This window comes from Corvus kubaryi, unplaced genomic scaffold, assembly GCF_017639235.1.
Source record: "Corvus kubaryi isolate FWS band 111438036 unplaced genomic scaffold, C.kubaryi_AGA036_p1.0 37334, whole genome shotgun sequence".
Classification (NCBI taxonomy): Eukaryota; Metazoa; Chordata; class Aves; order Passeriformes; family Corvidae; genus Corvus; species Corvus kubaryi.
This window is the reverse complement of record NW_024581108.1, coordinates 15605264-15630346: the sequence shown is the minus strand read 5'-3', so window position 1 is coordinate 15630346 and position 25083 is coordinate 15605264. Positions and strand designations below refer to the sequence as shown.

Here is a 25083-nt window from a genome sequence, read left to right as displayed (position 1 = left end):
ATCAAACATGCCAACAGCTCTATTCTGAATCACCTTGAAGGCTTGCAAAACAGAGCTGTGTTTGAACACATTTATCTTTTTCCTTACACTCCTTCAGCTAGTGAGTGAGACCACAATGTATACTTCTGAAGTCATAATTGGTCACCAAAGCAACAGCTTGGATGCCAAAAAGCAGGATTTCAACTCGACTGCGCAGGGTGGGGGGGAGAGAAAGGTGATCACAATACCTCCATTGTAGCCTTGATCCTGTGACTCAGACCCTCGGTGAACTACAAGTCGTTCATGCACTGAATCCAAAATGAATAACTGTGAAAGCAACTGAAAACAAGACTTTGTTTTCTTTTAACGTCTGTTCCTCGTACTAATGGCCTTTAAAGGGTCTGGGCATTAATCCTGGACAGCAACAAGAGAGATGAGAAAGATTCACAGCTAGATTTTCTTCTAAGTGGCCAAAAAAAAAGGTAAAAAGAAAATATTTCCTCTTTAATAAATTCTCTTGAAGTTGACAATTTTTTATTTATTACCAACCCTTAGAAAGGGAGGTCTGCATCATGGTTAGAGCACAGTACTGAGAGTAGATCTGGAGTTCCTTCACCACGAGGAAAAACCAGACATTTCTCACCAGAGGCCTTTTCTCACATTAACAACAAATTGTGGCTGTATGCACAGTGAAAAGATACCCATTTCTCATAATGTTATTGCTTAACCTCATATAAAGAGCTTAGGTTTCTTTCGAGCTGATATTCTGCTATAAGAGGACTGAGATGGGATATTTGTTTTCAAGTTTTTTCCCCTTTCTTAGTGATGCCCTTTTCCTCCTGTACTCTAAGGCAGCGGTTTATCAGGTTTCGCAATCCAGCTAAAAGAGGCTAAATTAAGGAATTGCCTTTGCTTGCCTCCTCTGTTTCAAAGGTGTTACATTGCTCCCTTTGCAGTTTGTGGTCCAAGAACTGCAGCTGTTAGAAAAAATGTATTTATGCACGTAAACACATTATGAAAAATATTTACCTTAATTCAATTGTGACACAGAACCCTGTCCAGCTAGAGCACCAGTCACTATGGCTCCGCTGTTGCAGAGCTGGCAAGTCCAGGGCTTAAGATGGGAAATGTTTCGCCAGCAGTTTTCCTGTGTGCCCACCCTACCAGAGTACCAGCACACTTGGACCACCCCAAATACCCTTCTCCATCAAACCCACCCAGATGCTCTGCTGCTGCTGTTAGGGAATAAGGAGGGATGAAGGGAGATAGCACTGCAAGGGCAAAGTGTCCCTCCAGGCAGAGGTCAGCAGCAAACTGGGCATGCAGAAAGACAAGACCAGCAGGGCTGGGCAGGGAGCTCCAGGAGCAGCGAGGCCCTGCCAACCCCTGTGCCCTGCTGGCTGTTTTCACCACTACCCTGGGTGTAGAGAAAGCACTGCCTTCCTAAGGATCCCAGGCTGATAGCACAGCTTTGTGAAAGGCGTCTAGCACACAAGGTTTGCACTTCCAAAACCACCAAGCAACTCCCAGCTGCTCCTTTCAAACCTGCCACTGCCACGTGTCATACATTTCCTCTGCTCCCCACATAACAAGGGGGCTGCAGACACGTGGCATCAAACACTGGAGCAGCAAAAAGCTCCCGCTGTAACAATTCAAAACAAGAGTAAGAAAGATGGTTTGTTACAAAGTGATCTGTGTTAACCCTGACTGCCACAGAAATTTCAGGCACTGAGGAACAATACCAAAAATTAAAAGTCAATCTTTAAGGATTTCAGAAGTAAATTGCCCACAGTTTTGCCTCTCTGAGGTTTCTACATGTTGAAAGCACATGGCCCTAACTAGCAGAGCAAGACAAAAAAGCAAAGCCTACTAAATAGCTGTATAACAGATCTGCAAGAGTCACGGCATGCACTGTAGGCAAAAGGCAGGTTAGGCTGGGATTTCTCAGTTTTCACTTTGTGAGTCCTAAAAAAGATTAGTGTTTTACCTATACAGATAAGACAACAGGCAATTACCTCACTCATATGAGTAATGCTTAATAAAGATTTGATTTGACCTCATTTTAGCTGCATTGGAGAAAGGCATCTCAAGATCAGTAATAACAAAACAGTTAACACCAGCACTCACTGAAATGCTTCTGCATCTGCCAACCCTAAATACCTTGCAGTCTGCAAATGGGATGGTTTTATTGTTTTTAAATACACATAGGCATGTATTTCTTAATTATACTTTAAACCAAGAACAAAGGTCGCACACATATGCTCTCAGCAAGAGGCAGCTATCCAGTCACTGTGTTCTGTAAACAACTCCCATCACTTCAACCATTACCAGCAGACCTTTAGACTTCTGCATCTACTTGGCCCCTTTCATATTGGAAAAACATCATTAAAACAGATTAAAACTGCTATTCCAGTCAGACCACTTATCTAATGCTTGAAGAAAATGTGTACCTGCAATGCTCTCCTTCAAAACAAATGAAAAAATTGACTGTTATTTCAGACTCTTAATCTTGGAAAAAAATATTCTCTCTAATCAGAGACTAGTAAATCTACTCTCTCTTCTATTAAAACTATATATTTGCCTAATCACGGAACTGCTTCAAAGAAGCATTTTTAGGATGGATACACTGAACACTCATATGTGTTCATATATGCTGAATTAGATTAAATAACTTTAATAAGAAAAGAGTGTATGTAAAGTACAGTTTTACAATTAACATCTGCTTTAGCTTTTTGTAAGATGACATTTAAGCTATATGCATGTATCAGAGCCCTTTATCTCACAATGCCATTTTTCCCCCGAGCATTCATGTCTCACTTCAATAAAATATCAGCATGCAAGGGCTTGAAACTGGTTTTACCTGCAGCAGAGACAATTCCCAGACTATCAATTTGTAGAAGCACTGGAAAAGCAGTAACAACAATATTGACAGATGGGCTCTCCCAACATTTTCCCTGCAAAAGCCTCTGCTCTGGAGCCATCGTCCCCACAAATTAGTCTTCGGAGAGTTAATAGATAACTATCCATTTCAGTCTTTGAGAATTCAAAGAAGCGGGAACGGGGTATTTCAAGTTTTGGGGTGGGTTTTGTTGTTGTTTTCCCCATCCCCCTTCCCCTAAAGTAAATTAAACTTTGAACCATGCTTTCAGGAAAAGATAAGCTTAACCATCAGCACATTTCACTTTTTCTCTGGAACTTCATTAACATTCAGGGTTTTTACTCAGTGTATAAAATACCTAGAGCTGTTTCCAGAACTCTGACAATACAACCCATGGGCGATGCTCATCCACATTGGACATTAGGTGCTTGGCCATGGAAGCTTTGGCAAGTCTGGGGACTTGCCACCAAGCCTACATTTCTGGTTTAAATTACTTTCATCTCATTTGAACTCCCTCTTTATATCTGAAGGAACAGACACAGCTTTGGGTCTTTTTGCAAAAAGGCCCTGCTGTAGCACTACAAAATTAAGGACAAAAAGAATACCAACTCAGTTCAACAGGACAATTATCTGTCCTACTTACAATTCTCAGGAGGAAGCCAGAGATGTACTCAGGGAATGGAGCTGTCCACTCCCACCTTATCTGTGTACTGTGGCTTTAACCTTGAGCCTATATTTAAATTGAGGGCTCATATTAAGCGGCAATGGGCACTCCCAGCCTCAAGACATCAGTGTCCTCGGCAGCAGAAGGTACAGCACGTCTGTTGTCATTACCAGGTGTGCTTTAATTACTGTTATTACCAGCAGCCAGGGAAGGGCTGCAAGGCAGCTACTCTTCAAAGAGAAAAGGCAGCACAGGGCAGCAGAGATTACTCAAGCAACTGTAAATACTTTGCCATCTGCAGAGTCACTGGAATTAAATAACAATTTTGAAAATGCTCATTTATTCCTCCCTGGCCACACCATGCACACAGGCACCTATGCTGACCATATTGCCATGGTATCCTCGGCATCTCCACACCTGTCTGATCCATGCGCCACACAAAGTAAATACAAAGAAATGTGAGCAGAGGCACACTCATGGGTGGAGCAAAAGCTCATCTATACATAAAAACAAACAATACTTCCACCAACTGTTATTTTTATCCGTATGCAAACAGAAGCACACAGAGAAAGTAAATCTTCTGCCTTGCTCTTGCTGTAAGACTACAGGAATTATCTAGTATGGCAAAGGAAAGTAAATTTCTTAAGAGCCAAGCTGAAAATCCAAGTCCCACACAGAAGGTGGGCTGAAGCACACTGGAGTGTAAGACAACCAGCCATGGAAAGGGCTCCTGCAGACAGAACTATTTCCAATCAATTAGGCCATTGTATAATGGATACAGCTGCCAGAGTCTGCTCTGATGCCAGGAAGCAGCAGAGGGTTTGGAATCAACACTGGATCACCAGATTTCTAGGCAGTGCTAGGGACTGCATTGAAAATGCATACGGCTTTCCAAAAAAAGGTGTATGCATTTCTGAAAAATTCTACGGTATGGTACCAGTGGGAAAAGAAACAAATTCAGTGGGAAAAGGTCAGGACAATTCAGCATTTTGGAAAAATCCCACTTTAGTCTCTGTCCTGGCAGTGAACCAAAAGGCAGCAATGCCAAGTGGTGTCTGCCAGGCCAGGAGATGGAAGAAGACCCTTCCCTACCCCATGCTTGGGGGCAGCAGGAACTTGCAGCCAGCAGTGGCTGGGGAAGAAGGTCCCATGGCCAGGGCAGCTCCAGGGACATCCAGAGGGACGAGAGCTCCTGCACCATTAAGGGAAGAGTTGCTCTTGCCACCAAAATAAGCTCATGTGGTAGAAAACTAAGATTCAGAGACTCTCTTCTGTTTCTGAGCAGGGATCAAGGGTCTTTCTCTTCACTGGACACATGACTCGCTCTGATCTCATTCAGCTTTTGAAAGGACAGTAAAAAGTCCTGACTTCCAAACAAGTAAGTTTAACAGATCTTCTGTACTTCAAAGTAGATGGTTAAGCTACAAAGAATTATTCATTCTCCACAGTTAGTGGCCACTGCCATTCCTTTAACAGTGGGATACCCATCTAACACATACAGACATCAATATGCACTAATTTAATCCACAGGTCCCTCTGCCCCTGGATAAAAGGCCAACTTTAACCCTACGCTGCTGCCAGAAGGACAAGAAAAGCTCAGGAGGAGCAATGGAAAGAACTTGTTTCTCCACCTGAAAGCACCCATAATTAGGAAGTGATGGATGTCGCTAGTAAAAGTGAGTGATGTTTTTCAGGAGGTCTCTCATCTGTAACTGCACTGTTTTCAGATAAAATAACCCTTTCTGTCAGGCAGTGTCAGGAGTGTCTACAGCCAATCAGTCACTGCTATACAGAAAAAAATATGACGTTTTTCTTATAACATCTGTAGTGTACATTGTAGCAGCCCTTCTTCATTGTGTGCCTCATCACTCAGGGTCTCCACCGTGGCAACACCAATAATTGGTGCTCCTGAGATAAACAGATACATTGAAATTTTCAAAAACCCCAATCCCATTGCATGTGTTACAGAACTCCTTTTGAACAAAACACCTTTTACAACAGCATAAAATCATATTTGCCATCTGGAGTTAATGACTATCAAGTAAAACTCAGGAGGAAGACCAGCTCACCACTCCTGCATGCCGACCTACAAAGCGGAACCACCACAAGGAACAGCTTGGAAGGAACTCAACAAGGTAAGCAGGATCCTTTCCAACTCGGACACCATAAAATTTCACACTGTAACAACTTCATTTACAAGACTTTGACAAACATTAAACAAGGAGAACAAATATCTAACACAATTAGCCAAGATTACACACATGGCCTAAAGTCTCCGTGCCACTGTGCAAGTGCCAGGAGAGAGTGTCCCAACAGGGAAAATGGGGCAGCACCTTAACTACATGACCCTAAAGATTGTCACAGTATCACAGAAAATAACCCCTGGACCGCCACACCTCTGAACAAGGTGGCTTTGTCAGATTTACAGCACCACCTCAAATTTAAAACAAAACAAAAACCCCCATCAACGCGATTAAGGAAATGGCACAGATGAGCTAGACAGACCCCAAGCCTTTGGCAATGCTTTATGTGACCCCTGTCAAGCAGCCTGGCTATGTTTTTAACTGATTAAATCAGACCTTGACAGAAACCTTAGTGTCCATTTCTCAATATCCTAATAATTTCATGGAATTGTTGCTAAGGTTCATGCAACAGATGACCACTCTGATGACAACACACTCCCATTCTACAGGTCACCTTACAAAATTCAATGGAGCTTAAGAGAGTTAACGTTTCATTACCTAAGAGCCATTCTTCATCTTTAAACACAGCCAATGTGTATTAATATTTAACCACTGCATGTTAGAGATTACACATCACTATTACAAGCTCATAGCTATTACTTTTGCAAAACACTAAGAAAAAAAATAGATGCTGATGTCACCGATCACATGTTTTCTATTTATTGTGATGGGAAATAATCAGCTTCTCTGATTAGGTACGTGTTTATTATATTACAAGGCAACAATTTCCTTCAAGCACCCAATCCAATCCACGTGCTTGACACAAACGTTTCTTAAAGGCTATGAATTTAAACAGCTGTGTCCTAGAAAATGCACTGGTGCTTCTAACAAAGAAAATGCTCAAGCACTGAAGAAATTTAAACATTTGATTACATTGTTTCCTCTTGACGCCTGATTGAGAAAACAAACATTTTTACATTATTAAGAGACACTAAGGGAAGCAATCCCAGTAGTACCTGGCCCTTCTGAACTGCTCATTAACATTAGCTGGAGAAGCACTGCCACTCACCTATCACTCAAAAATTTCACCTCTAAAGTTAAGGAGGAAGGAAGTAGCTTATTAAAACTCTGAATAAAGCAGGTGGGAAAGGACCTCTGCATATCCAAATCCGTTCTCAAAGCAGGAGTAACTCTGAAGTCAGACCATGCTGTCCAGAGTCTTGCCCAGCTGATTTTTGAACACCTTCTAAAAAGTACCACAAGTTCTCTGGGCTCTTGCTCAGGGCTCTTTCACTCTGAAGCTGAGCTATAGGAACTTTCCTTGCTGCACCCTGTGTACTTCCCCCTTTTCCTTTCCTTGTGCTCCCCCTGGAAAAACTGCACAGTGCCATCACCCCACTCACCTGCCCAGGGCAGGTGACCATGCTCAGACCCTCCCACCCCCAGGCTTGGGAAGCACTGCTCCCCTGGTCCCCACTCACACATCTCCTGCTCCAGTCCCCAGTTACCCACACATTCTTCGGCCTGATTCATCTGGTTTTGGCACCTTGCTTGATCTGCCTTCCTCATACTTGTGACCAGCGGTGGGATTCAAGCTTTCCCATAAACCTAGGACCACCTCTTGTCCATCCCTTGGCTGAAGATGGCAATTGACCACTTGGGTCTCCTCATCCACAGGCTGGTCAGACCCAGCTCCAATATCCCCTTCTCATCCTAGGCCCAGCCACGTCCAGGGATACCTTCAGCCAACCCATGTTCCCTGATGCACCATCCTTGCAGCCACACGCAGCACCATGTCCAGGGTCTCAGCAGCACCGACAGCAGCACCATTACCTTTCATTTCAGTCCTGGGCACACCATTACCTTTCATTTCAGTCCTGGGCACACCATTACCATTCATTTCAGCCCTGGGCACACCATTACCATTCATTTCAGCCCTGGGCACACACTCCAGGTGCAGCTTGTCCTCTCTGCAACTGTCAGCTTGTGCATAGGTGGTGATGCAGCGCCTGTCCCAAAGCACTCTTCCTGTGCTGTGCAGCCCTGCCACGTCCTCACCACGTTGAAATTTCCTCATTTCAACTCATTAAGCTGTAAGCTGCAGATTTCCACATGCCTTTTCAATCTACCATAGCCATTTAACTCTGAACTGTGCTTCACAGTGCTTGAGCCCCACTCAGTCTGGACTTATTTGCAGATTTAGTTACTATTCCCTTGTCCACACAAAAGAACAGCAAATAAAGCTCAGCCCAAGACAAACATGGGTGTATTCACACAATTCCTCATGCCATCTCCCTTCTTCCTCTGATTTTTGCAGTAAATTATGGGTAACTACTCTTCAAACATGGTCTTTAACAATTATTTGTTTACCACATAATTAAATACATGTATTTCCTTATTCCACAGAAATGCCACAAGAGGTTTTATCAGAAATTACTGAAGTCAAGGTAACATCACAGGTACTGCTAGTCCCAGTCCTTATTTTCTTATCCTCCAGATTCCTAGAAACTGATTAAAAATTTTGTTCCAATTCTCTAAGCACTGCAGTTAGACTAACTAGTCTGTAATTCCCTGGATCCCCCTTTTTCAAACTGAGGTGATGCCTTTGCCCTTTTCAGTCCTCCAGGACCTCTCTTGGCCTTCCCAATTTCTAAAAGATAATTGTAAATGGTTCAAAGGTTGCTTGGCTAGTTGCTGATGTACTGTAGGGCAAATTTCATCAGGCTCTGCCTATTTGAATACACCTACCTTATCTCCTTTTTCTGATCTATCCTTTTTCTACTCTGCACTTTACTCCTATCACCTTGTTTAAATTAATTTGAATTAATGTGAAGACATGCTCAAGCAATACAATAGCTACAAGATATCCATTTAATACTACTTCTTTCAGTCAATGTTAGCAAAAAACCAACTCCACACTATTCATATACCATGACTATGGCCTTTTGGAGATACAGAAGAACATTTAGAAAGAACTGGTCTGAGCTAGACTGAAGACTGCAAATGGTTTAGACCAATCCTCAAGCTGAGGTGTCTGAAGGGAAAACACTAAGAAATGTCAATAAACTTGTCTGTGAAGGAAGACTTTTTTTTATTTGATTCGGTAATCAAATGCACAATTTCCTGTTGACTGCCTAAGTTATCCAGCACTGATCACTGCCAAGGGTAGGGCACTGAATTAGACTGACTGCTGATCCAAACCAGCACAGCAAGTCCCACTCCTCCATGAACACTGAGAAGTATCTTGAAGCATATTAAGATTTTAATGCATCCACCTGTTCTAGCCACCAAACACCTTTCATCAGCTGGAAATTACCATTCTCATGGCTGAGACGTGGCAAGATACTACAGGATCATTGCTAGTCTGCTTCTATGAAAAGCAAAACAGACAGCCTTAGATCATCCTCTGTGATTTCTATTTTGTTTTTCAGCAAAATGAACTAGACATGGTTGCATGCTGTTACCACATTTCAGCTGAAGCACAGTAACTTCTTAAACTGCTTCATTTCCATCCTCAGAGACACATCAAGGCTCTGTTCTGTGATTCCCTAAGCAGAAGATGCAATGTTAATGGAGATTCTGGCTGTCATTTTTAAAAGCAGTTAGTGATTTGAATGCCTCAATTTCTAGTGTACCAAATTTGAAGTATTTTAAAAGGTCAAATTTTCAAGAAATTATGAACACTCAAAAACTGCTGGGTGGTGGTTCCCACCCCACTTGGTGTTTAAATCCAGAATCCATTTTACCTGAAATTTCTACCTAGAAAATCCTTTTGCAAGACTAAAACCCTAGTACTAGTCAAAAGAAGGGGGAAAATTGTTTTCTTTGGCTAGCTATGATGAAAATGCAACAAATCCATGCATTCTTCCAGTTACACAAAACACAGAAGCCTACCCTTGAATATGGATCAGTGAGTATTTTCTTCCAGAGTGATACACTGAAAACCTCCTCTCACAAAATACTATAATCAGCTTTCGGTGAAACCTACTCTACTGGACATAATATAAAGCTTGATTTCCAACACTGTCAGGCCAGAAAACCCACTCAATATTTCCAATCCATATATTGCTGGTACTTGTCCCTACTGCAAATGCCACCATCAGTAATCCCTGTCTCACTGCCTGCCTCCCCTGAAAAACAGATCATAATTAGCAGAATCCCTGGATCTCATCCTTGAATTAATGATGAATAAAAACAAGGTATGAATAGAAAGAACAGTCAGAACAGCGAAATACTGGTAGTCTCTGCTGCTGTTCCTTATTCCACTAGTGGAAAAATTCAGACTATTTTAGTCAGAGGAGTTTGGTGTCATGCAATTGTTCAGTCACAGCTCAGCAAACCTCATTATTTCAGGCCTCTTTAGAAATCCGGAGTTTTGCCCCAGAGTACGATCGGATGCGTATCTGCTTGGTGTGGCACTGTGCCTCAGGAATGGCACAGCTGGTGCTTGTGCCCAGCACAGCCCCAGGAGCTGGCACAGGCACCAGGAACCCCAGCACAGTCACAACTCCCTGCTTTTTAATCCATCACCCCGCTGGGCTCTACTTCAAACCCACCGTTTAACCAATACTGGCTGGTTTCAGCCAAGCCTATGCTGATAGTAGACAGAATGAAACCAAGTTAATTAGAGTTAAATGTAGCCTCAAAGGAGATCTCAGCACCAAAACTCCTTATGCACATTAACTTATATAGCATGTATTTTTAATGAGTTCAGCACTTGTCTTGGGTTTAGGAAACACACACATGGGGTGGCAGCTATTCAAAGCCATTGCGCCAGAGCATGAGCAAGTGCTGACTCTGCGAGATGACAAGGCTACGTTGCCAGTTATGGAGATTCTACCTTTATTGCACAACCCTCAGATACCTAAATTTAAATTAAACAGGTGAAGTGACAGCACAAAAGCCACCTACCAATATACTGATCATAAAATAGAAAAGGAAATGAAAAAGACCTGAGGGCTAAAGCTCATGTTCAATTTTGCAAATACGGTTAAATCTTGTAACATCTCAGGCATCTCCTGAGCCTCTTTTTCATAAATAAACTTCTGAAAATATATATCCCTGTAGACAGCTAAAGCAAACACCTTCAAAGCAGAAGGGAATTTTACGAGTACAAATTTAGAGCTTTAAACCCCACCCTTCCATGCATTCCTTCTCCATGTGCATTCTCCAACGCTCATCACGAGAAGCCAGGTAAATGGCCAGTAGTCGTGCCCTTTGGGTTCCAGTACATTAAAGCAGTCCACTTATTTGTGAGATAAAAGGACCTGCAAAGGCTCTTAAGTCCAAAAAATATATAGTCATATATAAATAAGGCTGAACTATGCCAACAAATTCTGCCAATGCTCTTTTGAGCCTGTCATCTAAGTATATCCCGAAAACACTGTTCACTGGATTACAGTGAAAAGTAACGTGTAACTCGCTGTTCTGGATTAATTATTAGTATGCTCCGGCCAACGTGGCATTAACACACAATTAAATCACTTTGAATCACATAAGTTTTGTGCCAACATTTTGCAGAAATACATAACCTCTGCTACCAAAAACAACTCTTCAATTAGAATATGGTATCACAACACATTTTCCAAAATGTAAATAAACTAAAGAATAGAAGTGTTTAAAGTATTGTAAGAGGACAGTGTGACCCAAGGACAACACTTTTAAACTTTAAAGTCAGAATGAAAAAAACTAATCATGTAAAAATCTCAGTTTCAACTGTGATTCCAGTGGTAATGCTGCTTGTATAAAAATACCCCCAAACCATGATCACACAGATATACAGTATTTTCCTAGCAATAGCCAGTTCAAATGAAAAATCTTAACTTTTTTTTCTTCTTTTAATCTTTTCAAGCAGTATTCACTTTAATAAATTTCTTAACTTCATGACTGTAACATTCAAATGGATAGGTGTTTTTGTATATCCCTGAAAATGCAACCATACAAGGATTTTAGTTTAAATGAATTACAAAAGACTGCTTCAGGATACAGTGCTGTCTCAAAATTCCTGAAAACTTAATCTGTATTCTGCTAATCTAGGTTATAGTTTTTCTTCAGGGGTTCTCCTCCTGTGATGCTTTAGATTCAGCCTGACATGATTGAAAAGGCTTCCTTTTCTTTTTTTCTACCATTCATCCACTTTGTTCCCAGGCTCCCCTGTGCCCCACCCGCAAATCATTATTAAGGAAATTATTTTATAAGAAAATCCTACAGATAAACTACGACCTACAGGGACATTCCACCCAACTTATGTTTAAGAAAGTTGATTTACTTTAAAAGATATTATTGCATGCCACTCAAACTGTACTTTCAGCCACATTTTTTATTGACTGAGTTGGTCATCTTTTCTTTCCTAAAATCTGAGTTTACTTTAAGAATGACAGAAGACTTTCTCAGGGTCAGCTGAAAGCATTCATAACTGCACACACCAGAAAGAAGTGCTATAAAACTGAGAAGCCCTCAAGGACAGCTGTTTTGCTGAGGAGCTGCATGATGAAGCTGCCATGTCAGCTCCCGTGTAATGTCACTTCTCCTGGTTCAGTTCTGTCACCACGCAGTGCCCTCCCAGGGGGGTGGCCATCTCCGAACTAAGACTGCTCTGGGATGCTTCCGAACACAACGTAAAACAAAATGCAGATGATTAGTTAAGAAATGTCAGCTTAAGATGACAGATGGTACCATGATTCAGATACTGTCCAGGTTTGCCAAGTCAGCCCATCACTGGGATATACTGGGCCCTGCTGTTCACTGCCAGCCCAGCTTCATGCTGACAGCTCCATGGAAGAGGTGAGCCTGCAAGGAAGCTGGTGGGGAACAGGGAATCTGACCTGTCTGCACCTCTGCATACTCAGCACCCATTCATGTCCCGTCCCCTGAGCTAATGGAGAAGGGGATGCAGCATTCGAACTCTGTTCTGCAGTGGGCACAGAAGCCCAGAGCCTTGCTGCTCACCCTCCTGCCTGGCACCCAAATGCAATCACGCCAGCCCAGGCTCACCTCTGAGGAAAACCAAGCATGCCACACACCATACCAACACATCCTTTTCCCTGCCCTGCTGCTGCTGTGAAACACAAGGTTTCTGAAAGCAGCCCTCCCATTGCGTTGTCTCTGTGTAACCTCTCAGGCGGTACACCCCAAACCCTGAGCACCACTGCACCTGCCACTGCCCAACCCAGCACCAGGTGCTGGCAGGATCTCCTCCACAAGGCTCTGAGCCCAAAAGCCCAGGAGCAGCTCTCTCCCCACCCCAGGACCACATCAGCAGTACTTTCAAACACGCATACACAAAGACATACCTACCATGTGTGCCCCTATCTCCAGTTAAGCAACACCTATTCCTGATGTTTGAAAAATCTTCCTTGTTTCAAGCATCAGCACCTTAGCTAATGAATTTTTGCTACTCTTCTACACTCCACAAGTACTGGGCTGAGTAACATATAGCCTAATTGACTGTTAAGGTCACTGGCCAGCTCTTTAATCTTATTTAGTACACTTTGAGACAGTTCATGAGTCATTAGGGCCTCATTCCTGGGGACAGAAGGACACATAATACTCACTAATAAAGAGCATAGATGTTATCTAATATGTATATTTTAGAGATTGTGAAATTAGAAAGATAGCACTAAATATTTCTTTGCAATGTATTTTTAATAATGTTGATGATTTTAATATACAATAAAAATATTTGTCAGAGCCTGCTGGTGAATTCCTAACTTATAACATTGCTGTAACTCCAAGAAAATTCTTTAAGTAGTAAAAGTCACATTTTAAATACCATCTTGAAGAGAAAAAAGGGCTCAAGGGAGACCTAACTTAAAAATTACTTACTTGAAAGGAAAAAAAAAAAAGACACGTTTTTCAAGCTGTTATTCATGATATTTGATTTTATTATCTAAATTGTAATTCAGTGCACGCACATGACAGGAACTTTGCAATACTTTTGAAAGGGATCAGCATCACTAATCAGGCACTGAAATCAAATTTCTGGGAGAATCTGGGAGCTCAAAGCTGCACATTTTAGCTGGCTTGGAAAGATCTTTGAAAAATAAAGTTAAACAGTAATTATACATAAGTGTGCTTGAGAAACTTTACACCTGTCTTGACATGAATCAGATCTTTGCATGGATGATGAAATTCTTGGCATTGCTTTAGGTGATTGGGATGGCATTAGCTTAGGCAGGGTAAGAATTCAACAGCCACAAGCCTAGACAGGTAGGATAAAGGAGTTACTGACTCAAAAAGGCATGGCAGCTTATCCGTGGAAGTCTAAACATGCTAATCATTTAACATAAACAGATCTGCTGATATTTTTAGAAAGGAATTTCAACTCACAAGTAACAATGTTAAAAAAAGGACACCAGTATCCCTAATCATATTTTCCACAGGTCCTCCCAGCTCCTTGCAGACTGTTGCTACTAAATCTCAGACAAGAGAAGAAAAAAAAAAACCCAAAGTAGTAAAAAGAGGAAGAAACAAAAAAAGCCAGAGACAGGTAGCTGGGTTTGGGATTAGGACAATAATGCACTTGTTGGCAATCAGTGTTTGACTGCTGGCTATGCTACAGGACTCCTGCAACCTCTGTCTCCCTCTGCCTCAGTTCCCAGTCTGTAAAAACCAAGTGATAGTGTTTCCTTACCTCACAGGAACGTTCTCAGAATAAATCCATAAATGCCTGGAAGACACTGAGACACCACTGTGACAGAGGCCATAAAAATACCTAGGGGAAAAACAAACAACATAAGAATAAGTGTCATAAGTGACCAAAACAGCAGAGACATTCACAGATTAAAGGTAAAGCAAAGATTAAAATTTTGCTTAATGATGAATTCTCCACCCTGGGGAAAAAGCAGTTCAGTTCAGCACATATTCCCATACAGGCATTTTTAAAACTAAGACAGCAAGGGAGGTATTTTCCCCTTTTCTCCTTGCACATGACACAGTCATGGTAATCCACCACCCAATGCAAGCAGGAAAGATGTTTACAGATCATTAGCTTAGCCCTCCATGACAAGAACCCCGATCACAGCAACAGAGCCCCACATACTGACAATGCTCTTCCTCAGCCTCCATATCCAGTTCTAACTGCAGAGCTGAGCTCCTCCAGTAGTTAGAAAAACTTTCAGCCTAACACTTATTCCTGAAAAGCTTTTATCAATTTGTTTTCATGCCAACATTGATCCAGCAGCTTAAACAGCTTTTCCCTATCCCTGAAGTTTATTTCCCTGACAATAAAAAATTAATTACACCACCTCCCTGTAAAGGCTCATTTGCCCACCCAACTCAAGCAAGTTCTTAGACTTTGCTACTGGTGACTCCCCGTCTTTGATCTATCCATATCTCCTGTATCCCCCCACGTCAGCATCTTCTGCCCAGCCCCATCCTCATGGCCTGCTGTCACCTTGCAACTGCCCAAAGATGTGTTTCTCCAGCATCTTCAGCTGGTAACCCCCTCCATCCCACCCAGTGCAGAGCAGAAGCTTCTCTTCTAATGCCTTCTAAGGTTATGACCCTGCATGACATCACCATGGAGATGTGTCCCACTTGGACTGCTCTGGGTCTCAAGCTCTTTCTGAAAGACATCCTGACCCTTTCGCAGCACTGACCGTGCATCCTACCTGCAGCACTCTGAGCCCTCAGGGCACTACTCTGTCGTGCCAGGGATGTCACAGGGAACATGTGTGGTCTCCCTAAAAACACAACTCCTATCTTCAGTGTCAACTCAACCCAGCAGCTGATGGCTTGAGCTCAACTACACTGCTAAGTGTACTTTAACATGAGCAAAATGACTACAGCCCTCAGAAGGATAAGTGATTCAAAATTATGCAAATGCACAGAATACATTATTTAGTCTTTACCATTTACAAAGTATGCATTTTGTAAACAGTTTCAGCCCTCTTATGGAGGGTATGACAGTGCCCTGAAATTTGGGTGTCTGATGGTTGCTGCATCATTCACTGACCATCATATCCCTGGTGGGAGAGGGAGAGGGTTTGCTCCAGTTCTGTGGGGTGGGAGGTGGGACACGAGGCTTGAACAGCCTGCCTGCCTGCTGCCCCCGGTGCTCCGAGATACCTCCACCCATCCTCTCATACACACACCCCTTGGACACCCTCTCTCATCCCCTCACCAACTCAGCTGACCAGGACAACAAAAATCCCCCCACTTTCTTCCATTTCTGAGGGGAGAGGGCAGTTCCTTTCCTCCTGGCACTTTGTGTGGAACCAGCTCAGGAGCTGCTCGGACAAGCACTGGAGCTGGTAGGAGGGGAACAGCAACCTCCCCCCTCTTGCTGGCAGTCTGCCCCCAGATCAGACTGGGACATATTGGAAACCTCAGCTCAGGGAACCAGAATACACTCACCTTTCCAAGGACTTGGATCCATTTAAAACTGTGCTCTAATAACCTTCACAAACAAATATATTATGCAATTTATGTTATGCAGCATTGACTTCAATGACTCTGTAGCAGTGCTTACACTACTATATTTACTTCTGGCACACACTGGCAGCCTTCGCTGCAATTATTCTGAGCGTGTTCCTGTTCTAAACACGGAGGTCTTACCCTGCCAATATCTATGCACAATGCTCCTCAGTATGTTTTCTGTAACTTCGACCACACTGTCCCCCTTCTTTCTTCTATCCCTGCAAGCTCCTTTGTCTAGAATATGTCATAAGTTTTTCCTCCTTTCACACAGGGTCCTGATTTTATACCCCACCATCTCTCCCTCAGTATCAGATCACCAGCTTCCACCTTCAGCTGTCCCACACTGTTGGTCTCCATCCCTCAAGTGAGAATTTTAGACAAGCACTGTGGCACCTCCTGCTAGGCTCCCTGAAAGGGGAGGAAAGCCCTGTTTTAGGCATGCATACATCCACCTTGATGTCCATGGCATCAAGATCAGCATACTAAATAAACAGAGAGATTATACAAATTTGTTTTCTCCCTTCCCGCAAACTAACAGGATGACCATTTCAGTACTGGCTCTTTCCACTCTCTTCATCAATCTTTGCTGCAGGAATGGCAGCTGCATCTCAATGGAATCCATCCAGCAGTAAGTGGTTTGTTAATTCCCAGGACATGTTGCATACAGAGGAGGATACTTAAGCTACTTAAAAGGCAACCCTTTATTAAATACATAAAAATGCTTGAAATTTCTCTTAGCCAACACTTTAAATTAATTACTTCCTTTAAATATATCAGTCTATGCTGTTAATTGTTATACTGCTTTTTATGCATTCTTTTAAACGTATTCTTTGGAAACCCTATAGAATTTGCTATAGTTCTAACACACAGTTGCAGTCATGCATGGAACACACTCACGTATTTCACTAGAAACTTCTTTCTCCCAAAAGCTTAAATAGATTTTTGCATTTGTATAACAGGGACAGTTCAACTCAACTATTCTCAGCTATACCACAGTGACAGTACTGCTAGAAAAGGAAGTGGAAACACGTCACCAAAAAACCCAAAAAAACCAAAAACACCCAAACCAACCAACCAAAAAAAAATGAAAGCCAAAACCAAAAACAACAATCACCAAAAAATCCCCCAAACCACCTCTTCTACATTGAAAATATTAAGATGGAGCAAAGAATTTTAAGGTAAGGTTAGAAAATATTCTCAGTCACATTAAGTACTGTTCAATATGCAATTTAAGATTCCTGGAAATCCCCGCCACAAGAGGACCTGTGCACGCTGAAGTGATCACTTCTACTCTGAATTTCTTTGTGTCTGTCTGACAGATATATGTAAAATTTTACACTGATTCAGTTTTGGATGTCTTAACTGATTATATAAAAGAGATGTTCTGCTTTTACCGGGAAAGGGCATATAAACATTACGTATTTGCTGTTGAGGATTAAACATTAACAAAAAATATTAATCAGCAGTGACGAAAGTGGTGACAGCAGTTCACTGGAGATAACCTCCCTGTGCAGCATGCTGCAGTCTCCATTTGCTAATTTAGGCTGCTGGAGACCTCGAGTGATGAGAGAGACCATACCAACGGGATTTTAAGCACACTAAAGTACACACAGCTTCCCCCCCTCCCATAAGTTGAACTCAAGGCCAGCGGGAGCAGTGGGAAGGCTGCCAAGAGTAAGTGCCATGCTGCATGTCCCCTGCAGCACCCTGAACAAGAGCCCAGCACCTTCAGCTGCACCTGGACAGCTCTGCTGCTGAAAACATGAGCACTACCTCCATGGGTTTTGCCAGTTTCCATGTGCCCAGCCCAGAATATTTTCTGGAACCCTTCAAGGCTGCTTTTTCAATCTATGAGACAGTGTTTACTGAACACACAACACCAGCAGCCATAAGCTCTTTATGCAGCATTGACAACAGCAAGCTCATCTCTTGGTGAGCTCCCATGCTGGCTGACGCTGCAAGAGGGACTGCAAGGGGCCAAGAAAAGCCACAGCTTATCACAAGAAAATGGCAAATTGTGAAAAACCTGCATCACAAGGTTACCTGCCTAGGCACAGCTTCAACAGAGCTCCAAAAATACCTCAGTCTAACACTGACAGAGGTTAAAAACCTATTATCTTTCCCAAATGACAGTGTGAACACATGTTCAATGGAACACCCCGCCTCACCAAGCTACAAAGTAGATTCTGCTCTTTCAGTTCAACAAATACAAACCACAGGGAGCTTTTTAAATGAAAGCATTACAAAGATTACATTAGGCAAGTTTGATCTACTGTAAAACACTCGCACACAACGTTATGAGGTAGAACAACCTTTAACACCTGCTTTCTCTTCAAACATAGCACTACCTCTGTGCATGGTTTGGTTCCTAATGGGATGAAATCTCAAGCTAATTTGTATGGCTTACTCCATCAGCAAAGAATACTTCAAATGTTTGGGATCTAGTGTTCCACTAATACCAAACTGGTGAGAATATTCTTCTAAGAGTGTGTACTCCACAGTGCTGCTCAGCCAGCTGCCAGCCTGCAGGACGGATCCACACAGCAGAGAATATTTTCACCCCAGTGTGAAATGTTGTGTGACACAAGAAGAGGTGCAGCAGCTGGAAAAGCACTGCATGATCCAAGCAGTGTTGAAACTCATCATCATAAATATTCACAAGCAGACTGATTTGTTTTCTTACTAATAGCACATTGCTATTCACAAGTATTAATTCGTTTCTAAATACCACCTGTCACTCAGCCCTCCCTCCACCATGTTACATGGGCTCCCTGGCTGGCTTGCAGACCATCCACACTGCTCAGAGATCTAATGATGTTTCAACTTCCAGAGCTCACTCAGCTACTGGGAGGAAAGGCAGGGAATAATTACTTACTTATGTCTTTCTTTGCTGACCTCTCTGGAGGATGAAACAAGCAGCTTTAATGGCCTCTGAAGGAAGGCTGGTCCAGTCCTCCAGAGATGGGAAGGATGACAACTGCACTAGTAGGTCTTTGGTGTGGAGAATGATTTTAAAGATCCAAACTTCAAAGATCTCAATGAGGGGAGAGTTCAAACTCAAAATTTCTCCCCAATGGAGGGAAGAAAGCTGCTAATGCAATCATTCGTGTTTCCAGCAATCACTCACACTTCAGACAGAGCTGAGGCACCAGGAATTGCCTGTCACATCCTACAGTATAAATAAACCTCAGACTGCCAGGAGGAAAGCTGTTACAAACCTCGGCAATTTTGCTTGGATTTCTTTAGATCACTTCTTCAAAGGATCTCTCTGTAGGTAAGAGGTACAGGTGCAGACAGCCAATATGGGATTCCTCTTCCTCCCCACAGGCAAGAACCTCCTCCTAATTATGTACATCACTGATAACATGACAAAGTTGGGCAGAGCACAGATAAAATGCACAAGGTAGCTTGTACACCTAAGGTTGCAGTGACACAGGTGAATGATGAAGTACTGTCTTGGTCTCTCCAAACCCTGGATGGAAGATCCCTCAGACCTTTCAAACTCATTCCTTCTGCTCAGTGTCCAGCAGAGACAGCCACAAAGGATGAGCTTGCCTTGATGAATTCAAATTAATACAAAAAAATAATGGAACTATTTTGAGCCTGGGCTCACACTTAGCCTCACTGGAAGAGATAACCTGAAGCATTCTCCTCACAGACGCCAGCTGAAAGACTCAAGCTCCAAAATGCAGCATTTGGCATTTCCATCATCTCAGGAAGCAGAGCTGCCTTTTCAGTGCAAATGCAGCACGAAGGTTGTTATCTCCCCTAGCTGCCAGACTCGATACCAAGGCACAGACACCAGCTTGTAAGCTTCCCAGGAAGGAGACACAATCTATTCAATACAACTTCTTGTAACATCAGATTTTTCTTACCAGCATGATTTCACTGGTACGTCCCAATCTGAATATTTCTTAAATGGTTTTTTAAGATCTTGTGCATCAGGCTATCAGCTCTACAGAAAAACTAGAGTAGAACAGCTAATAAATTATAGATTTTAGATGAAAAGTCAGAGAAGTTTTTGCTGGAAAACATAATTGCAGGACAACTTAACCTTGTCCTTGTTAAATATGGAATGGAGAATGCAGTCAGGGCTTGATATCCTCAGACTCCTAATAGAAAAAAAATCTCTGCTATAGTTCCTGCGGACAGCAATAAACCAGGACTATCAGGATTTTCTGAGAGTTTAGACAGCCTCACATTCAAGTCCCTAAAATTATAAACTGGAAAAGTGGGAGGGCAAGGAGCACACACACACAGAATGTCTAAAGTAATTTTCCCAGTGATTGACACACATGGTACTGAATTTCTTACGGACTTGAATGGCTGGAGCTGAAGTTAAGCTTCACTAGAGCTATATTTAGTTCTGCACAAATACAAATTAGGAAACACTTTCTTCTCAGTTACTAATGCAGTGTGACAGGAAACAATTATTTGCTCAGTGTCTAATGTTACCTTTGGTGAATATCTAGTTCACAGAAATTGTATACTGTAAAATAAAGAACCAAGCGGATATTCTGCAAATCAGTGAGAAAACTTATTTAAAAAGATGAAGCAGCATTTGATTTGCACACATCTGAGCTACACTGGTCTTAGCTATGCAGAGTTAGTACTGAGGCACTTCTGCTTTGATAATAACAAAGTCAGTTTGTTTTCCAAATTTTACATTAATTTATTCAAGAACTCTGCGGATATCTAAAGAAGATCATGGTTCCCCTAAAGTGTAAAACAGAGCTGGGCACAAGGACAGAACAATTAAAATAAAAATAAAATCCATCTTTTATGATTTCAAGTGCCAGTTTCTCTCTATGAAAAATGCAATTCTGTGTCACAAGGGAGCTCTCAGCTCAGCAATCGCTTCAGTCTTCAATCTCTACAAAACACAAAAGACAACAAAATGCATGATTCACATGAAGGGCTAGCTAGACCTTAAAGAAACAAGCCATGATTGTATAGAGGAGCCCCACGTGCTTCAGAAGGGCTCAAAAGGCTGCACTCAAAAAATCCTAGGCATGTGGCTGAGAAGAAACTCTGCTTCTGCCTACTACAGCAAGAATGCCAACTAACAGGCTTGGAGTTTCTAGGCCATCCAACGCAGCATCCTTACACGCTAAGGAAGTTAGAAAGAATACAACACTACTGCACAAACATGTCCTTTCTTCTGGTACCACTGGGCAAATACTTACCAGACCCTTTGCTATACTGAGGCACATGAGTATTTCCAGAGCTGGAGGAGCTGACATTTCGTGCTTGGCTTAACTAAGACCCAGGATAACCAGGGAGATGCACTGAGTATCAGCATTCTGATGACCTTTCCAGTTGCAGACCCCTTTGAGATGGAAGGCAGATGAGCCCTTGGCACCATCCAAAAGACCATCAACAGCCCAGGTTTCTTCAGCCAAAGCTGGACTACTAAAATATATGCATGTCTATGCCTAACCTTCCACAGCTTTCTTCTGGGGGAAAAAAAAGGAGCTGATAAACATTTGGTTTCTTGGTACTGTCTTGTAAAACATTACCAGTTATTTTGATAGTAGGTTCTTGGAGCAGGTCAGACATGGAAATATGAGAATTCTGGGCACAAAGCAAACAAACCTCTCAACATAAGGCAAAACATTTCTTAAGAGATTCTGAACAATCTCTCTTACCTACAAGTGCCAGGTATGACTAAGTTTGATGAATAAGTTACAAGGACTTCCAGGGAGAAATGACACCTCCACTACTCCCACTTGTATAAAATCTAGGAACACTGCTTATGTATTCTATCTTCTTTGAGGATCCTGTGCCAACAACAAGGAAAATTCACTCCCCACCTTGGGCAACTCAAGGTTTGACCAGGAATTTTACTTCAGATGCCCGTAAGGTCCTTGCCAATCTTTTATTTGCTACATGTTTACTGTAACAAGGTAATTCCTACAGTGCTTTCTCTATTGATCAGCAAAACCCGTGCTGAGTCAAAGACTTATCTTGTCTATGCTGCTGGAGAGAGGGGGGCTGATTTTTTTCAGATTTATCCAACTGACACACTACTGTTTTATCCAAGCACAGCTGTACATCTTGCCCCCATTTCCAATAGCGTCAAAGGAGCGGGAACAATCACGCATCCGCATCACTTGGGTAGAGGTGCACATCAACATTCAGCCCACAGATCCTGCTAGTACCAAAGGGCAGCATCTACGTCATCTTGTTCAGAGATGTAACAGATTAAAGACTCCTCTATTTCAGCAGTACTGACACAGCCAGGCTGGTAGACCAATACACGCACAAGCCTGGTAAAACAAGAAGTGGCTGAAGCTCTTCACGGAGCTGATACAACGTAAGTGCATTTTATTCCTGTACATGTAACACTACAGAGCAACACTCTCCATGACTAAACAGGAGTAGCTGCTTTCAATGTTTACTGAAGAGACCAGACTGGACTTTCAGCAGTCAAGCACACGTAGGCCACGTTCACCTTCTGGTTTCCTAGAATCTTTTAAGTTATTATATGACTCTACACTGCTCCTTGACTGTTCTCTCAAAAGAGAGGATGCAAAGCAAAACAAGGCTCTAGCTTGGAACAAGATGATCAATTACTCTGGAAGAGACTCATTTTCACTAGAAATCTCATTTCACACCTTTTCTCACTCCTCCAAAGAGTCATCCACTTGCCCTCTTCGTCACAGTGCTAAAATAATCAGGAGGAAAAGTAGGAACCTCCGTTCTGATTTGGTTCCCATGTTGCACCTCCTCTCCTCCAAGTACTGAGCTTTTAGACAAAATGTATAATACGAATGGAATCCTCAAGAACTTAAGAGTTTTACAGAATGAGGAAATGTGGATGATTGGCATGCAAATTATTATTAGCTACTAAGTAATCGAAGGGATAAAGATACATGTTTCAAGAATTAAGATTAGCTAATTATGAGTAATTAGGATTAGAGTTACTACTATTAGTTCACTACTATACATCAGCCTGCTGTGTCTTTTCTTGCATACAGAGTAACTGCTACTGGAGAGGATGGATCTCTTTTCATCCAAAGTATCCATTCCCCAAACAGTCACCCCAAACTTCAAATCTGCCAAGGGTAAACCAGAAGGAATGTTTAATTCCATATATGAGACCTCAGAATCTCAGCTACATTGTATAAGCCACAGTTACACTGTTGTCCCAGGAAAGCCAGTGCTGATTCTAATCTAGCTTCGAAAAGAGAAAAAGAACAGAACACTGTTACTGCCCCTTTGTCCAGGATGGGCTAGAAAGGAGCGCTCTCCAAGCACTGCTCAGTGGTTCCCCACATCCTTTTTTTGCAAGGTTTTAATTCCACGTCAAGCAGACTCCTGCACAGAACTGACTTTAAGGGACTCCAGAGAACTTTGAAGGGTTTTAGAACAAGAGAAAATCACACAAGTATCTTCTCAACACCAAAAGAGCAGAACAGCTCTAGCACAGGGGTGCACAAATGAAGAGATATGAACAACTACACTACAAACTTCTACGAGTGACACTAACAGGACAGACAACATGAAGTCAGGACTAGGATTGTTCTTTTGAGAATTAGTGGCTCTAAGCCTTCTTTGCTTGCCCAGTGACTTACTCCACAGGACAGCAAATTCTCACTGTAATGAAAAAAACCTTGTGTTATAAGAAACATTACAATATTAATGCAATACAATGGAATGGTTGGATTGGTTTTAATCCATCACAACCCAGAATCAGACTGAATCAGACCAAGTTCACATCAGCGTTGCCAGCAGTGTGTCCTCCAGTGCACCAAAGCGCTGATGTTTATCTGCCTCTCTAAAACAGTCATTACAGTGGAACATCCAATCCCTACCAAAGGTGAGATGCAGCTTAATTTTCAAATACAGGTGTCTAAAGTGAACAGAGATTGACATATTTACTCTATCACACATTCATTACTACAGAGCATCTATTATAGATGCATATTAAATGTGGATGAATATACTCATGAAGTCTGGATAAGCATATTTCCAATTAATAAACAGCTTTCCCCACTCCCAAACCAAAATTATCGTAAATTGTAATCCCCAATGAGTGATCTCCTGTAACAGAAAGTATTAAAATAAAGAGCACTTTTAAAAGTTATGTACAATAAAAACACTCTAGTTTATGCCTAATAAAATAAGCCAAAATTCTGTCTCAGAAATGCCTGTATTTCAGTTTTATATATGTGAATAAAGCACCAAAATTTGAGTATAGTGATAATAGTAAAATAAATGCATACATAGCTATTTTGCTCTACAATTTCACCTGAATATCATCACGCACTGAAATGCAAACACTACAACATGGATTCCCACACTACTTATAGTGGCTGCATCACCACTACATGTTCAGAAGGATGTTTAACAATACCAATACAATAAGACTGGCCAGCTTTGGATAGTCAGAGTTCTTATTTCTTGTAATCACAAATACAAGAAATCCTAACTTCTTGTGATCCCGTGACATGCTCATATAAGCATGTCATATTCTGTGTCATAAGATACAGAATAAAAAAACCCCTCAGATACATGAATTTCTTTTTTCACATGGTTAAGGATTTTTCCTTGAGAAGCAAAATAAATGTTTATTTTAAACATATACTTAAATAATGTCCTAACATACTTAATAAAAATTAGGTTTATGTTTCTAAAGCATTACAACGTATTTTATATGTTTGTAAATACTAATTAAATTAAAATTAATTTCTGTATCAAAAGTATTCAAATTTAATAAAAAACCTACATTCACTTGCCGTGTCTTCAAGAAAGGCAAATCACCAGGTTACACAACTGAAAGTAATGCACTAAACCACCTCTAAATAATGATTGACCTTTTGACTGATGCAGAAATAGCTTTTTTCCTAATTTTAGTTTATCCAGTTAATTCAATTCAAAGACTTGTTTTGCTCGAAAGAAGAAATCAATTAAGAAATACCATAGCATGAAGCTTTGTTTTCATTCTCCAATCTAGA

At 41.7% G+C, this 25083-nt stretch overlaps 1 protein-coding gene across 17 annotated transcripts in view; it reads right to left on the bottom strand.

Moving 5' to 3' along the window:
* PTPRF (protein tyrosine phosphatase receptor type F) overlaps positions 1-25083 on the bottom strand; it is a 378495-nt gene that overhangs the window by 274315 nt on the left and 79097 nt on the right. For 16 of the 17 annotated variants that reach the window (XM_042030480.1, XM_042030494.1, XM_042030495.1 and 13 more), the window contains exon 2: positions 14337-14417. The gene's annotated coding sequence lies outside the window, so the exon portion shown is untranslated. Of the gene's footprint in view, positions 1-7597; positions 7860-14336; positions 14418-25083 lie in introns of those variants that run through there. The other variant, XM_042030482.1, reaches the window with a different exon arrangement.